The sequence below is a fragment of the Coturnix japonica genome, chromosome 2 (assembly GCF_054131305.1).
Source record: "Coturnix japonica strain WE chromosome 2, WE-NBRP24, whole genome shotgun sequence".
Lineage (NCBI taxonomy): Eukaryota > Metazoa > Chordata > Aves > Galliformes > Phasianidae > Coturnix > Coturnix japonica.
The window spans coordinates 46,843,162-46,859,856 of NC_140664.1; positions in this window are offsets into that span (position 1 = coordinate 46,843,162).

The following is a 16,695-nucleotide window of genomic DNA, read 5'->3' on the forward strand; positions in this document are numbered from 1 at the left end:
TAACGAGAGAAGAAGATACTCAAAGCTGTAAGTTAATGACAAGATGTATTTATATTATCATTCCAATGTAGCTTAGGGCAAACATAGTTTTAGTCAGCTCCAGAAATGTGGTTCTTGCCCCTTGAAATACCACAATTGTAATTTTTTCCCTTCTCTTTTTTTCCCCTGAGTGACTGAATTATTCTTAAGGAATAAGTATAAAACTCGAAAAAGGCAGTATCCAGTAGTCTCACGTGCCGCTGTTCTTCATATGTATCTTACTTGCACATCTTGTTGGACTTCATTTAAGCATCCTGCTTATTGAAAATGTTGTTTATGTTGGTCTTTATCTTGATAACTAAAGACAGCTCTGCTTCTGCTATCCCAAGTGTTGGAAGTTTGCTTTGAGGTCTTTTCCAATCTGGGTAATTCTATGATTACAGAATGATGTTCTAAAGTCAAAGTTGCTAGAGTACATGAAGGCTGAAGACTCTATGGCACTAAAGTTTTCCAGTGCGCTGCAAACCATTTCTTGGTTGTTACGACAAAGAAACTGAGGATGGTAATAAATAAGATGTTCTTTGTTAAACCAACAAATAGAACACTACTTTTAGATTTCTTGTTTCTAATTGTCTACGTATCTTTATATCAGAGTCAGCCATAATTTCCAGTGGTGCAGCAGTAAAGCTGCTAGCTTGGAACACAAGTAAGAAAAGCTGTAAGTCTGCATGTACATCTAAAGAAAGTAAGAGAGTGAGCTTGTCTGGGCTGTGATGTGCCCTCAACCAGGATGCTAATGGGTATAGCAGGGTATTGCATCTCATTAAAGTTACTCAGCAAAGATGTTTGTATACTAGGATGACAGAAGTGGATCCTCGCACCTGTAAAGTGAAAAACAGGTTACTGCTACTTCTCTTGAATGTTTTAGACATTTATGTTCTCTTATTTTCCTTTTTTTCTGAGCTTAGTCTAACCTGGTATGGACTTGTTTTCCCTGGAGAGCTGTTATTTTGTAAGCACTAGATGGTGCCACAGAGCAGGCAAAGGGTTTTCCTCCACAGCTAGAAAATGCTTAGGATAGAGTTTACATTCAAATATGCCCAGAGTATCGATTTTTTGTTAGCAACCACCACTGCTACTCATCACTTGCAGCACCAGCCTAGATGTCTGAAGCTGCACAGTTGGTGCCATATTCCTTGCTCGCACTGAGGGCAAATCCTTCGTGATAGCATGGCTGTGTTGGGTGCTAATGCATGAGACAAACACTGTATAGCCTTGCTCCTTTCTACCCATCTTCTTAATAGGCTGATATGCATCTCTGCTTCAGATAAATGGCACTTTCAGTTTCATCTGCTGTCCCTTTAGTTACTGTCAAATTTATGCTACCTTGATTTAATAGGTTTCTTCAGTGAAGTATCCAGATGTACAGCCAGCGAGTAGAGAATCTAAAGAAGTGGGATCCTGCTGTCTACTGTTTTGTTTCACCTTGAGTACTGTGTTCAGTTTTGGGCACCTCAGTACAAAAAGGACATGGAGGTACTGGAGCAGGTCCAAAGGGCTTGGAAAATCAGCCCTATGAGAGAGGCTGAGGGAGCTGGTGCTGTTTAGTTTGGGGAAAAGGAGGCTGAGGGGAGAACTTATTGCTTTCTTCCAGTATCTGAAAGGTGCTTATAGTGAGAGTGGGGCAGGTCTCTTCTCACTGGTGACAGGACAAGGGGAAATGGCCTCAAGTTGTGCCAAGGTAAGTTTAGGTTGTACGTTAGGAAACACTTCTCTACAGAAAGGGTTGTTAAACACTGGAATAGGCTCCCCAGGGAGGTGGTTGAGTCACCATCCCTGGATGTGTTTAAGAGCTGTTTTGGATGTGGTGCTCAGAGATATGATTTAGCAGTGAGTTGTTAGAGGTAGGGTACTATGGTTAGGCTGCGTTTGGACTTGATGATCTTTGAGGTCTTTTCCAACCTGAGTAATTCTATGATTTCTCCAGTCTATAAGATGTGTACACTTTGCAGCAGAAGCAAGAGTATATCTTGCATATATTGGTATTTTCCATTTCTTTTTCAGTTTGCCATGAGGGGAAACTAAGCCATTGCTCTGGTAGGATATTCCAGTAAATCTTTGCCCTTTCGAGTACTTTTTTTCTTGAGTCTCACCATCTTATTAAAACCATTGCTTTTAATTGATGCACTGTCAAACTTGGTTTGTACTTACAGAAGAGAAACAAGTAATAAAATGAATGTACTGTTATGGAGCTGAAGCTGATGAAGAGCTACTGGCCTCTGTCAGCCATCCAGAGTGTACTGTGTTCTGGTGGCAACTAAGCTAGCATTATGGTTCTGCTTTTGTTTTTTGTCCTCAACCAAATATAAGTGAGAATATAATTGTTAGATTTAAGTGAAGTCCACACTGAGAGTTGTGGTGGATTTAATGAAGGCTTGAATTTAAAATATACCAACTATTCTGCTGTAACTTTCCATTCTGAAGCAGACTTAAGTGCTGTCATATATCACTGAACTTTTTTTGACTGAGGAATTCATGCTCCTTTGAATTTACTGTGATGTGGTTCATGATATAGCATGTGTCATCTGATATGTAAAGTACATGTTGAGATGGCTGGGTAACATGCAAGTTAATTGCTTGAAATATGAATGTAATGTTTCTCATTAGTCTTCTAACTTCCATCAATGCACTAATTAGTGTCTTTGGCTCTTTTCCCAGTTTTCCTAAACATAATCTCTAAATGGTATTTAAAGATGATGATGATTTTGATATCCAAGTAAATTGTTGAAAATCTCTGGCAGCAATTTATTCTTCAGATGAAGATCTGAGTTACTCGTAGACAGCTGTGGTGTGTTTTCTGCTCAGACCATCAATCTCTAAATTACTTTTGCCCCCACGCTTCATTTTGTTTGAGATGACACATTACATATCAACTTTTTGAGTCAGACTGTGCTATTTCGTGGCTCTCCAGGCCTTCCAGGCTTTCTTGGCTGAGCAACTGGCAGCTCCCAGCTCTTTCACAACCTCTCACAACCAGGCTGTTGTCAGGTTATTCCCAGCAGAAGTCAAGCACGATGGTTGATTATAATCTCATTTCTACTGATTGAACCCTTTCATCAAAAGGTTTTGGTGGCAAGAATAAGAGGCTTGCTGCAGGATCTGGAAGGTACGTGTCCCAGCTGTGTGAGGTTAGAAGTGTCAAGGGCTTGAATGTCTGTCACTGATAGAAGCAGATGAAGCGCTGCAGCAGTCTGTGTAGATCCACCCACAACAGTGGCTGCATGTACTTCAAAAGATCACTTTCAAGAAAGGACAGAAAAGAGCCAAAATAAAGAGAAATTCTATTATTATTATTATTATTATACTTATTTCATCAGTGATGTAACTTTTGTATTTTGTTATTATGGATGTACCTGTAGCCAAATGTTGAGACTGCAGAGCTGGGAGCAAATCCTGATGTCAGGTTCTGGATCTGAGTCAGGAATTGAATGCTCCTGGGGTTCAGAGTGGGAGATGAGTTGGAATCCAGCATTCTGCAAGTGCATGTCAAGTCGGAGCAGTAAACTCTGCCTTTCTCCTTGCTTAGTGTACTTGCCTACATAGTGCAGCTGATCCTCAGCTGTGTGCAAGGTGTGCTGCCTCAAGGCCAAAATTCCTGCTGCAAAGGATTGTGAGCTTCTGGCTTTTTCCCCTTTTTCCCATGTAGGCCTCCATGGCAGAGAGGACCTGACTGAGATTCCTGTATGTGTTTACCAGGCACAGACCCTCCCCACTCAGGGGAAAGATATCTGCTTTCTTCTGTCAGAGTATTGAAGCACTGGTTCCTGTTGGAGAACAGTAACATCTTGTGCTGGATGTTACAGAAAGAGACAAGTGGACTTTGTCACTTGTGTGGCCAAGGGTAAGCTGGAGGTCAAAGCAACATCTACTGCTTGTCAAGGCCATTTCATCTCAGGCAGGTTCTTCTTTGAGCTTCTTAAACAGTGCTTAGTGGTGTTCAAGTTGTTACTGAAATGCAGCTATTTCCAGAGCTGGAGGCAGGAACAACATAATAACATTCAGAAACTCCATGGTGCCACTGTGTTGAATATGGGGCTCTTTAAATCCCTCCTGTAGTAGCATTTGAAATAGGAATTGGATGCTATTTAGCATAATTGCTGGGCTGATTACCCTGTATCATTGCTTCTGGTTCTGTTCTTTGCCTTCACTGGAAAGCTTTCTGTCAGCCCTGCTCTTCCATCACAAGCACTTATTGCGGTCATGGCCCTGCTACACCCAGCAACACTATGTTGGCTTGCTGTCCTTGTGTTTGTTGCACGCAGTTTGCCATATTTCACTCTGCTGATTTAGCTGCCTGCTATTAAGGCTGTTTCTAAGTAGTAGTGCCAGGTAGGAATAAATCTGCTAGACAGCAATATTGCTGAAGTTCTCCAGTTATAGTTAGTGGGTCAACAGCATTTGTCTTCTGCATTTAATGAAACTGGGGCTGAATGAAGTGTTCTGGGAAGGCATAAACTCATCTTAAGTATTAGTGTTCAGAAAAGCAACAAAAATGACCACCACCAACAAGCAGCCCTCAGAACATTATGCAGTGGAAGCTTTAGCGCAAAGTGATCGACTGTCTATTACAGTCAGTCTTTAGCAATTGATGGCACTATAATATTCCTGTAGTCTGACTTTTTTTTTTTTGTGCTTTTTCCCCATTCATCTCCTTTCTTTGCCCCACTTCCATGAAAAAAAGTGTGTGTAGGGGGTAGCTGCAGTTCTATAGTTTATGAGATGGTATAAGTTACTGTGGCGGAGTTTGTTGTCTGACTGCCTGTAACCTGCTGGGTATTTATTGGAAAAATAATAATTAATTTCTAAAGAGTTTAGTGAATCTTAATGTGAATGACTCTCCATCTGAAAGCTTGGGCTAGATTTATTACTCCCCAGTTACAAATGTCTCCCACTTCAATTCCAAGAGTAGTAACACTAATGTATTCTTAGGGAATCTGTCACCTAAAATGCAGATAGCAAAGAGCTGGAGAGAAGAGCTGGCAATTCACCCATAATTTGAAAGTCGTATTGGTCTCCAATTACCATGCTAGAAGGAAGCCAGAATCATTTAATGCATGACTTGCAAACCAAGAAAGGAGCTAAATTTAATGGGACATTCAAAAAACTGTTCAACCAATGCTGGTGTTGATGTTTGTGTTTTGAACAGGGTGTAACTGGAGTTGTTCAGTGAACTAGAGCTGGGACATTACTATCTCATTTCTTGTATGCTTTGTAAAGGTGTGCTGAGATATTTTGTCCTTTCAATAATTGTTTAGGCCTCTCATTATCAGCACAGGACTGGCAAGGTATTACAGGGAAGGGCCAATACTGCCTTGCTTCTTTAAGAAGGGCAGGTGCAGTTGAGGAGGAGGCTGTGCAAGCATGGGGTGTGGCTGCCTAATAGCAGCTCAGCATTCTCCTAATTTAAAACTATTAGATTTCCACTCTTTTGTCATGTCCTTGATGCTGCCATCTTTAAGAGCAGGGGGAGGGCAGGAGCCATTCAGCTGCATCTGCTTCCTCAGGTAAAGCTACCTCATAGAAATAGTGGCAAGCTGTCAGCATCTTTCCACTGGCCTAAATGGCCAACAGAAAGAGGCAGATAATGCTCTGAGGGGTTCTCTTACTTAAAAAAGAAATAAAATCTCTTAGGACTGAGGAGTCCCTTTATCTGAAAGATGTTTTCTTTTGCTCACTTGCTCCACCTTGCCTCCCTTCAGCCCCTGGAAGGAGATACAGTAGTGAAATCAAGACAAGGTTCTGTGAGAAGCTATGCTCCTCATATGTGGCAGCTGAAGAAGTCTAGCATCTGATAGTAATTGATTAGTAAATTAAATTTTAACAACCTAGAGGCTGCACACGGTCCAGCCCTGCTTCTCTAAAATAAATCATTCAGATTTGTAAATATGAAACACATGTTCTCTGTCTGACCTTGTCTTTTATGGAGCAGTGAAGATTGCAAATGCAGATGCTCAGGTTCATCTGCTTTCTTGGCTGCCGAGGCCATAAATGGCAGCTTTGCTCTCTGAGCACACGTTATGTTGATGTTGCTTTGCAAACTGAAGAACAGATAGGGCACCAGACACCAAAGCTGGATTAGATCCTGCTCAAACAGCTTTGCTCTCTTTAGTACTTGTTCACCTGGAGCAATATACTGACCCCGATACTGCAGACCAGCTCAGCTCTGTTTCCTCTCCCCACCGTAAGCAGGAGGACACAGGCTGCCTCTGTAAGACAGCCAGCAGCAGAAAGGCAGTCACCTGCCGTCACTGCCTGCAGCAAAGTGTGGGTTTTTGCCTGTTTCCTAACTGGTCTGGCTTAAACCCAGCAGCCTTGAGGCATGCAGTCTCTTACAGCTGGGGCTGGATAGGTCCTTTCTCCAAACTCCTTTTTTAAGCTGCAAGCTCCAACATGGACTTGGGCTCTGCCACTGCTGACACCGCTCAAGCTTTTCCTGCAGGTATTTAATGGCCAGTTTAATGAGCGATTAAATACAGTTTTGCCCTTGAGGACTGAAGCCAGCCTGCTTTTACTCTCCTCCCCCGAGAAAGGTAGGGCTCCACATGTACCATTTCTTCCCTTTCTCATCGGAAGGGCATGTCCCAGTCTGACACCTAATTTTTAGCACTCTTATTCTGGAGCTGAATTGGAGACTGCATGTTTAAAGCCTCAGATCTATTCTGACTGCAGTCAGTGGGAATTTTCCTATGTAGGTGCTAAGTATTATTCAGTGTAAGCAAAACTTGGCCTGTTACTTCTAGCTTATTTTCCATTATAAATCAAATCCTCTCTCTAATTTTTGCCTGAAGTCTTTCCTCCTACAGAGGAATTTGTTGTAGCTATAACGTTGCCATGAAATATTTCAGCCACGAAAGCTTGAAAATAGCTTTCTTCCCTTTGAGAAGTCATGTTTTTCAGGGAAGCTAGCTTGCTCTAGGACTTATGAATGTGGTTTGTTGTTGTATTTTGACCCAGAGAGCAGCTTGCCTGTTGCTGGGAGAGCAATTCGATCGTGTTCTGAAGTCAACAGCTCTGTAGGCTGAGTTGCTAGCAAAGCATTTAAAGATCTCTCTACATCCCTAATGAAGGTGCATGTTTTAATGACAACATATCTCTGCTCTCCAAAGCTTAATAAGACAACAAGGAAGATTTAGGTCCAAGCTTGAATTCACTTATACTAAAATAAAGCAATCCCAGGTTTAAGTGGAAGCTGGTGAGTACGTTCCTTCAGATGTGTTCTGTACTATGAAGGGGCACCTCAAGGACAGCATGTATCACCTCCATGCCTTTCATCACATTTTCCCACTGGGGTGTTAGTAATCTGTAGCAGCAACCTGTCCTAGAGTCCAGGAGAGAAAGTAGGGACAGTGGGGATGGAGGGAGCAAGAACCAGAAAACTGAAGATGTTTGGGCATAGAAGAGTGGAGCTGGAGCATCATTTCAACCTTGTGATTTGCTTTTAAATAACCACTGAAGACTCCTGGTGCTGCCTGCTCATACCTATCAATGGGATTTGACAGTAAGGATGTGCTGGAGAAACAAAGGAATCAATACAGGGAGCCTTAGCTCTAGCCTGGTCCTGTGGAGTTCCCCTACTCCCCCATGCCAGGCTATTTCATGCTTTCTCCCCAGAGAGAATATGATTGAAGGCAAAAGAGACCTGGTTTTATGGACTGAATACATGTAAGTGGCTACAGCAGATTGAATGCGTGCCTGCAGTGCTCCCTCTGCATTACCTTTCTACAACAATGATTCAGTTTATGTGCTGCAAAACCACCCTGTGATGCAAATCAGTTTGATACAAGTGCTTATGAAACAGCCCTCAGTCCTGTACTGTGGATCCAGACTACAACAGGATTGTGTTGGAAGCACCAGTGGCCAGCTATTTAAACCTTGTGGCAAAGAGGAGTCCCAGGAGAGCCCTGTGGTACCTTTGCACTTAGCAACAGTCAGCAAGAGTTTGACCTTAAAGTATTTCATAGTATTTCATGTAGTCTGGATAACTGCTTTAAGGTGGGAGAAAATCCCTTCAAGCATTTTGAAGATTCAGTTGCATGACAGCTAAGCATTGCTTTGGGTGTCAGCAGATCATCTTAGTCATGCTAGTGGTCTCCACATCTTAGTGGTTGCATGAGATATGTGAAGCTGCCACTATTTGGCAGCATAATGCTTTTCTGTTTGCTTCTTTCTAGTTCAGAATATTCAGCATCTTTGCACATATGTATGGAAGTATTATTGTTACTATTATTATTAATGTATTTGTTTTAAAGGATAGAGCTGCCGTTCCCAAGATAATGGGGTCCACACCAGAATTAAATGAGGCTTTAGAGTAGTCAAGTGTATGATGAGAGTGGAAATAAAATTTTCACCTACTGAAAGTTTTTGTTGTCAATGCCAATTTTTTAGCACAAGATCCCTCACCAGTCTTTTAATACATGCAGAATATGCTACTGCCATTAATGTATTTTGTAACAGGAGAAGCCCTTTTCACAAGCTGAAGGGATGCCCTTGGGTCTACACAGTCATTTCTATTAGAGGGCAACAATGCATATAGATACTAATTTTATGTAAGAAGGCAGATTGATAGACTTTTTCTCCAGAGCAACTGGGTTATGTTATTTGAGACAGTGTTTTTTATTGCTTATTTTAGGCTTTAAAACCTGATGATGTTGGTTATTAATGCCTTTTACTGTAGAGATTAAAAGCTAAGGTTCCTGTATGAATTGATGACAAACTCCTCCATTTCAGTATCATTTCAATTTGCACGTTGTTGCTGTCTGGATGCGGTTTCTAGTTCTGCATTCTTTTAAAGCAGTAGCCCTGGTTTTAATTTTTTTTTTGCCTCTGAGGGAAGAAGTGTTAACAGAAGCCTCATCCATGAAGTAATGCAAGAGCATGACAGCGCTCTCAAGTTCCTAGCTGCAAACAGTGATGCTTGCAAAGCAGTGTTCTCTCATCCAATACTGTGCATGGCCACCAGGCTCATGAAGCAAGACCTGCAGCCTACCAGCTCTGAGTTGTTCCCCTTCAGACAGCTTCACAGCTTTGTTGCCCTTCTCTGAACACACTTCAGGGCCTCGATGTCTTTCTTGTAGTGAGGGGCCCAAAATGGCACTCAAGGTGTGGCCTCAGTCATTCTTCACTCCTTAAATCTTCCTTCCATACCTACTTCCTGAGCTAGTTTTGCCTGTTAGGCCCAGCACACTGGGTACAGACACCTACCTGACTCAAGCATTTACGCCAGCAAGCAGTCAGAGCTGCCACTATGTTACTGTGGCTTTTACTCAGCACATTTTCAGTCAATGGCCTGATGTGATTTGGACACCCCTTGTTAGGCGTGGGAAGCCGAGTGGGACATCCTGAAGTCAGCAAGTTTCTTATGGGCACAGCTGAGCTGTGATCTACCATCCTGCCCTGGCAGCTGCAAGTTCCCCAAGCTCCCCACAGGTCCTCTCTCTAAGTTGTGTGATAACTCTTATACCTAAAATTATATGCATTTTTATTCTCTTTTCACTCCAGCTTCTGAGGAATCAGGAAGATAAATTGTATTTCATGTCAGCCCAATCATCTGAAACTTTGAGTGTGAACTGAGAGTCCCTGGGAGAGGGCTGGAAGTCCTCCAAACTCATAAGACCTGCAGACTTCAGGGAGCTGTTGCATGCAGGTTTTCAGTGTGGATTTCTTTGCCAGATCAGCTCTGAAACAGATTAGAAGTTGTCATGGTGAAAGCTGAAGAAGGCTGAATGCTAAAGAAAACATAACAGCTGCTGGAACATGAAAAGGTGAGGTCACAGCTACACAGGATCGAGGAGAGAGATCCAAAAACTAGGAGCTCATGGTCTGACACTCATTGAAATTATATGCTAGAGGACTGTATGATGTGACTTCTTCAGATAAGCTCATATTGATGTCAAAAACCAAATGGTTAGGTCTATGCTTTTCAAGTACTGGCTTGTGCCATCACTATCAGATCCTAGCTGAAGCCAGACTTCCATCTTTTATTATTTATTTGTTTATATTTACCTTCCCTTCAGTGTGTCTTGGTCTAGTGTTTCCACTGCTCTGTGCATTTCAGAGGATGGTCTGGCTAATGCTTCTATCACTTTCCTTCTGTGCACGTTAGTGCTATTTGCCTCATTTAGGCATTGGGGTGGATCTGTTCAGTTGGCCTTAGCTAGGTCTAGCTCTAATATTTCACGTTCACACAAGTCTTATTGATCTGGCTTGTCTTAGAGCATGGCAGCAGCAAATCAGCAGTGGTGATCACAGAGAGACTGGGCCATACAAACTCACTGGCTCTGGAAGTAAGCCTGAAAGTTAAATGAAGCAGAAAAATGGGCAACTCCCTCTGCTAGTCCTGGAAAAATGTTGGGCTGAAAGAAGATCTGGTCTTCTGTCTTTAAATTACAGCCTTTTTTGAAGCTCCAAGAATTCCTGGGGATGATTTCCAGCTTAGCGAGATGATCTGTGTGTAATCTCCAAGATCCAGTCAAAATTTAACACATCACTCAGCAGTAGCTCCTTTTTTTTTTTTTTTCCTGCTACTTTCTAATTCCTCTTCTGGGACATTACCTATCTCCAGGATACTAAAGAACTATCTGCATTTTATTCCTTGCTCATGGAAATGAACCTATCAATAATACATTCCCCTCTCTAAAGTAGGCTTAATTCTTCTATCAAAATTATTTCGAAAGAGTTAATGGACACAAACACAACCCACATCCCCTCTTTTCCATCTGTTTTCCTCTAAGGTCTCCTGCTTGTTCCATTACAAATGTTGTTCCCTGGGAGCCTGGCGAGGATGTATTGGTCTCCCAGCCAGAGTCAAACAGATTTGCCTAACCAAGGGTCTTCCCTTGTCATTGTACTTATAGTTTAGCAGTTTGCAGGTCATTTCTGCCTTATGTTACTGAAGAATGAAAGGATAAAACGTATGATTTGCATGACTCACATAACCTGCATTTTCTAGAAGCTAATTATTCTCCTTAGGGTATTTGCCTTATGCAATTAAAGCACCATTTTCCTGGTGCAGTATTTTTGTCCTTTTGGTGCAAAGCTATAAAGGCAGTCTAACCTTTGATTACTGGAGATCAGCTGCTGCTGGAGCACGTGGTATTTAGCCTATACTTGGTTAGGTGCTGAATCGTGCTTGGAAAGGCTTCTGTGATGATTCAGTTAAAATGAGTATTTTGTTGTTATTTGTTTATTTTATTTTACTCTATTTTTAAGATGAAACTGAAAAAAATCTCAGACAATTATTTCATGAACCTGTTCCACAAAATGCTGTTTTGCTCTGGGGCCTGTGTCTGTATTATGTACTTTAAGTCAGTAGCTGTCAAGCTTTGAGACAATACACTGAATATCAGTGACATAAAAAACTCCAAAGAGTTTACAACTTTAAATCTGACTGTTTCATGGCACCCATGGTCTTGCATGACCAACCTTTGGCTGAGGAATGACCAGAGAGCTGAGGGGCCCCTGAGAAGGAAACTGTTCCTCTCCTACCACCCTTCCTACGATGTCCTTGCTCACCTGCCCATACTGTCACATCTGCATTTCTTCTCTGCACACGGTGCGGCTCCAAACTCATCCCTTCCATCACTGAGAAAGCTCCCGTGGAGGGAATCTTGCCTGAAAAACCGATTTGGATTTCAGCATTGAGCTGAAATTTCACTGTGATTTCTCAACCTATTTCATTCTGACCCAGGGTGAAGCGCACAGCTCCAAAGAGTTTTATGGGATAGGAATGCCATAAAGAGTGGAAAGCCAAAAATAACTTTTTTTTCCCTTCTTCCCTCACAGCCAGTACACACTCAGGGCACAGAGAGGAAGGGAGAGGCGTGCTAAGACTGTCAAAAAGAGCAATGTCTGTAAGACCTTGAAAGAGTGGGCTGCAGCATCTGGTTTAGTTGCCGACTTCTGAAGAATTTCATCAGTAATAAAGTTTCACCCAAATGTTGTTTTTGACAGCACTGTAAGTCCTGTTGAAAACCACTCTCAGCCATTTTATCAGCTGTAATCAGCACCTGGACAGATTTAAGAAGTAATAACTACATCCTAAATGCAACCAGTCCTCTACAGGAACAGTCTGAAGAAATAACTCTTCCCCAGGAGATGGAGCAAGAAGATAGTGTGTTGCAGATGTCTTTTAGAACAGAGACTGACAGAGACAAGGGGAGAAAAATTAAATAGGGTAGCTTCACAGCAAGACACTGGGCTTTGGGTCCAGTGGAGCACAAAGTGGGACCCAGAGGTAAAGACCGCAAAACCATTTGGGTTGAGAGCACTCTTGGAGGTCCCAGGGCAGCCCTTGATTTGAGCAGGACCAGTCTTGCAGCTGCATTATGTTTCTTGGAGTCATCTGGCTGAGCCTGGCTTGCCTTAAAGGATTGAAGCGCTTCATGGTAGAAAACAACAACAACACAGAACAAAACAAAACAAAAAACCAACAACCATCACCCCAATTTCTAACATTCAGTGGGAATTTCTAGTGTTGTAACTTGTCTCTGTGTCCTCTCTTATGGTCACGGTGTGACTTGCAAAGGAGTCTGGCTTCATCATCTCTACAGTAGTTAGCTCTCCCTTTAACCAGCCCAAGTCTCTCTGTCTCTTCATAATTGTTCCCCAGCTCTGCTTAATATTGCTTCCAAAGACTAGACCTGAGGTCAGGAAACACCATTAAATGTACTTTTGTCCCATGAGCTGAATCCCAGCAAGCAGTGTGGGGACTGCCAGAAACAGAAGGGGAGTGTGCGGGTAGAGGGGAGGCGTGGGAACAGGGGGACTCCTGTTTTAGATCTTGATGCTGATCAGCACTCAACCTTTCCTATGGCCTGGAACATGAATCGCATCAAGTCTTGATAGTAATCGTCTGGAAGCTCGTGTTAGTGATTACTGCTGGAAAAGGTCAGCTTCAATGCTTTGTAACACAGCACAGTCAGGTCTTGTAGGCATCTTTTCGGTAATGGGTATTTAATTTTTCCTGCGGTCAGTGTTCTTAGGATGTGTGCATGATGCAGGACCAGGTGCAATAGTGTGTCAGCAAAAACAGCCTAATGAACAACTACAGCCACTGGGTGAGTCCTTTGGTCCTTTTGTTTTTCATTTCATTCATTAATGTATGACTGTGGCCATTGCAGGAGATATCCAAGTGAAGAGCGGATGAGTTCGTGCAGCATGCATGAGGGAGTTCAGCTGCACTTGTTTACTGGTTGGTAACAGCTCGGAGAGAAGGTCTAGGAGTGCCTTCCAGAAACAATCAGGTGCTTGCGCTGCAGTTCAGTATTTGGTTACCATTCCACTGGCTGCAAGTGTGTTCTTTCCAAAAAAATGGAACTGTGAATTGTACTGCATTTGTCATCCGAACCAGCGCTCTTCTGGTTTTATATGGAAGCGGGTTATGAGTTACAGTTGCTTTGGGAATCCGCACTTCAGACTTTTGACTTCTGTAAGTCTGATTTCTCGATCTGACTGTTCCATTAAACATATAAGCTGAATGAGGCTATAAAAACCTGTGAGTAAATGTCTTAATTGTTATGTCAACAACATAAGCATATATAGCTTTTTAAACTGCACAGAAGTTCAAATCTTCCTCCAAGTGGCTTGGAATCTAGCTATACAAATGAAAAACTTCTTGCCAAGCCTCACTTAAATGTAGTATACATTTTTTATTACAAAAAAAGAAGTGATTTGCCAAGGTTTATTTTTCCTCCATTAGGTGACAGCATTAAAACACACCTACAGAGGTGGTAGGAGGAGAGGAGCCCCTGTCCCTGTTCCACAGTCCATCTCCTGTAGCGTCTGCCTGTCTGAAAGCCGAGTGCACCTGGATCAGGATCTGCTCCCCATCAGTCTTGGCACCCTTGTGTCAGCAGTTCTGGGTACTCCAGAAAAGCTGGACTCTGTGTGATCATGAATAATACCTGCAGTTAATGCAGAGTCTCAGTGAGCTATATGAACATGCAGCCATCTTGGTCACCCTAATGAGCCATCCCTCATCTCACCCTTCCCTGTGCTATCATCTCATCAATTTCTTCTTCCTTTTTCTGTGGGGCTTATACAAGGTAGGAGTTACTCACATAACAATATGGCAGTTTACATCTGTTGATGGAATTCAACTATATCCATGGGAAACGGGCTTTCGAAAGTCATAAACTAAGACTGCTGGCTCAGGCTGACTCTTGGTAAAGTTCAGCCAAATTGTGCCGCTGATTAGGTTCAACAGTCCTTGATGTATTTTGATCCATCTCAATAGCTTTCATAAGCACAGGTTGGGAAAACTGATGAGTTAAAAAAGCTTTAGCTTAAAGGAAGCAGCAAGATGCAGTGCACTGAGAGCTGGCAAACCTCAGTGCTTTGTGGAGCTTCCAGATGAATGTATAATTGCAAAGGAAGAATGTTTTTGGAGATAGGGGTTGCCAGCTGAAACAGAAAACATGTTTCTGTAAACAGCAGTTGTTACATTTGATTTTTTTTTCTTCCCCTCAGAATTAAAGCTGATGTTCTTTTCTTTAACAATCCCTTATGTTTTTGCCTGGTCACTCTTGTGTCATTTTTCCATATTACCTGTTGCCATAGTATCCAAGTAACAATGCCAACACGATTTGAGATGAGTGAAACTGCATGCTGCTGTTTGCCTTTAACTTGGACAAAGAAAATATGAGAGAAAGCTGCACCAGATGTCTATAACTAGCAGGGCTGAGAACTGCGCTTGGGTGAGGGTATTCATGTACACAGCTTCAGGTCTGTCCCAAAGCCTCCTTCATTAGCATTTGGGCTCCATGTCTATTCGCTGGAGAGAGGTGCCCAGTTCAGAGCATGCCTGAGCTGGCAGTCTGCTTTGACCTCCGCATATATGGAGCATAAGCATAAGTGTTAATTGATCAGCCTTCTTTCCTCAGCACAAGTTTGTTTATGTGTGCATGTATATTGCCTTGTTTTTATAATCTTACTAGAACTTCTTGGGCTGAAGAAAAAAAAATGTACTTTCAGAATCTCACTCTGTTTTCTGAACACTTTATCTTGTTGTCCACGTGGATGTTCTGCCTTGGAGATGACCCATATGCCTTAAAATACTTTCGTCTCGGAGCAAGCACTCAGCCTGCAGGCAGGGAGAGGACAGAGAGTTGTTCCTGTGGAGCCCGGGAACATGAAGAGTAGACTTTCCCTCCTTTTGTTACCTGTAGTTGTGATCTGAGAAATGTCTCCCAACAGCCAAATATGTGCATGTGTTTTCTACTTCTAGATACTGTGTTGAACTGTGGCCTCAGATGCCAGTAAAATAACTGTCCTTTCTTGCCCACGTTAGGAACAGTTTTGGGGCAATATTAGGTGAAGTTCTATTATGCATACAACTGTTCACATACTGAATGGAGAGCAATGCATGGCCAAGAACAATAATACTTTTCAAAACAACTATGCTATCTATGAAGACCTTTAAGATAAGCACATTCCTTTACCTCTTTCATGGTAAATACACCTGAGCTGCAAGGCAGAAGAGCTCTTTCCTAGAAAAAGCTTTACATCCTTTCAGCTTGGTAGCGTTGGAGTGCTTGAGCCAGTCTGCTCCTTCCAGTCCTTTCATCCCTTTTCTAATACACTGTGCTTTTGAATTTGGGAATGAAGAAAGCCTCAGCATTCTGAGCTGACCTGCAAGGAAATACTCCAACTTGTTGCCCAGAGGTAGCTGATGGGGAAGATGCCATCTCTGTTGCTTTTGAGGCTTCCTCTTTAGCAACATAGAATCATAGAACTGTTTGAGATGGAAGGGACCCTTAAAGGCCATTTAGTCCAACTCCCCTGCAGTGTACAGGAACACCTACAGCTACATCAGATTGCTCAGAGCCCCATCCAGACCATTTCCCCTTATTGTGTCACAGCACACCCTGCTGAAGCGTCTGTCCCCTTCTTTTTTACAGTCCCTCTTTAGATACTGAAAGGCCTCTATCAGGCTTCCCTGGAGCCTTCTCTTGTTCAGACTGAGCAGCCCCAGCTCTCTCAGCCTGTCCTTGCAGGGAGGTGTTCCATCCCTGGGATCATTTTTGTGACCCTCCTCTGGATATGCTCCAACAGGCCTGTATTTCTCCTGTGTCGAGGACTCCACATCTGGATGCAGTTCTCCATGGGAAGTCTCACCAGTGCAGAGGGGAAGGATCACCTCCATAGACCCTCTGGACATGTTTCTTTAGACGTAACTCACAGGCTTGCCTTGACTGCCATGACTTTTCAAACATCACTGAAAGTGGCTTGGTGACTACGTCGGCCAGTTCTCTCAGGACTCTGGGATGCATGTCATCAAGATTTATGGGTGTTCAGGTTCCTCCTGTGATTGTGAGCCTGATTTTTGCTTGCTTACTGCAGGAGGGGCTTTGTTCCCACAGTCCCCACGCAGGAGCCTGAGATCAGCACATGGGTGGCAGTAAGCCTGGCCAGAGGAAACAGGACAAGGCTTTGGTCTGAAGATGTAGAAATGGCTTCTCCAGGCTGCTGCAAGGTTGACTGTGTCAGTGTTGATCCCGCAGAGCTCAGCAGAAAGCAGTGCTCTTTCTTTGGGCTGTCCATCTTTCTTGGTGCTTGCAGCCTCTGCCCAGGACATTTTGAGTAAACACACAGAACAGGGAGCACATCCCTGCATGCCTTTGGAAGGGATCTGGAGACATCTGAACCCACACTGTCAGC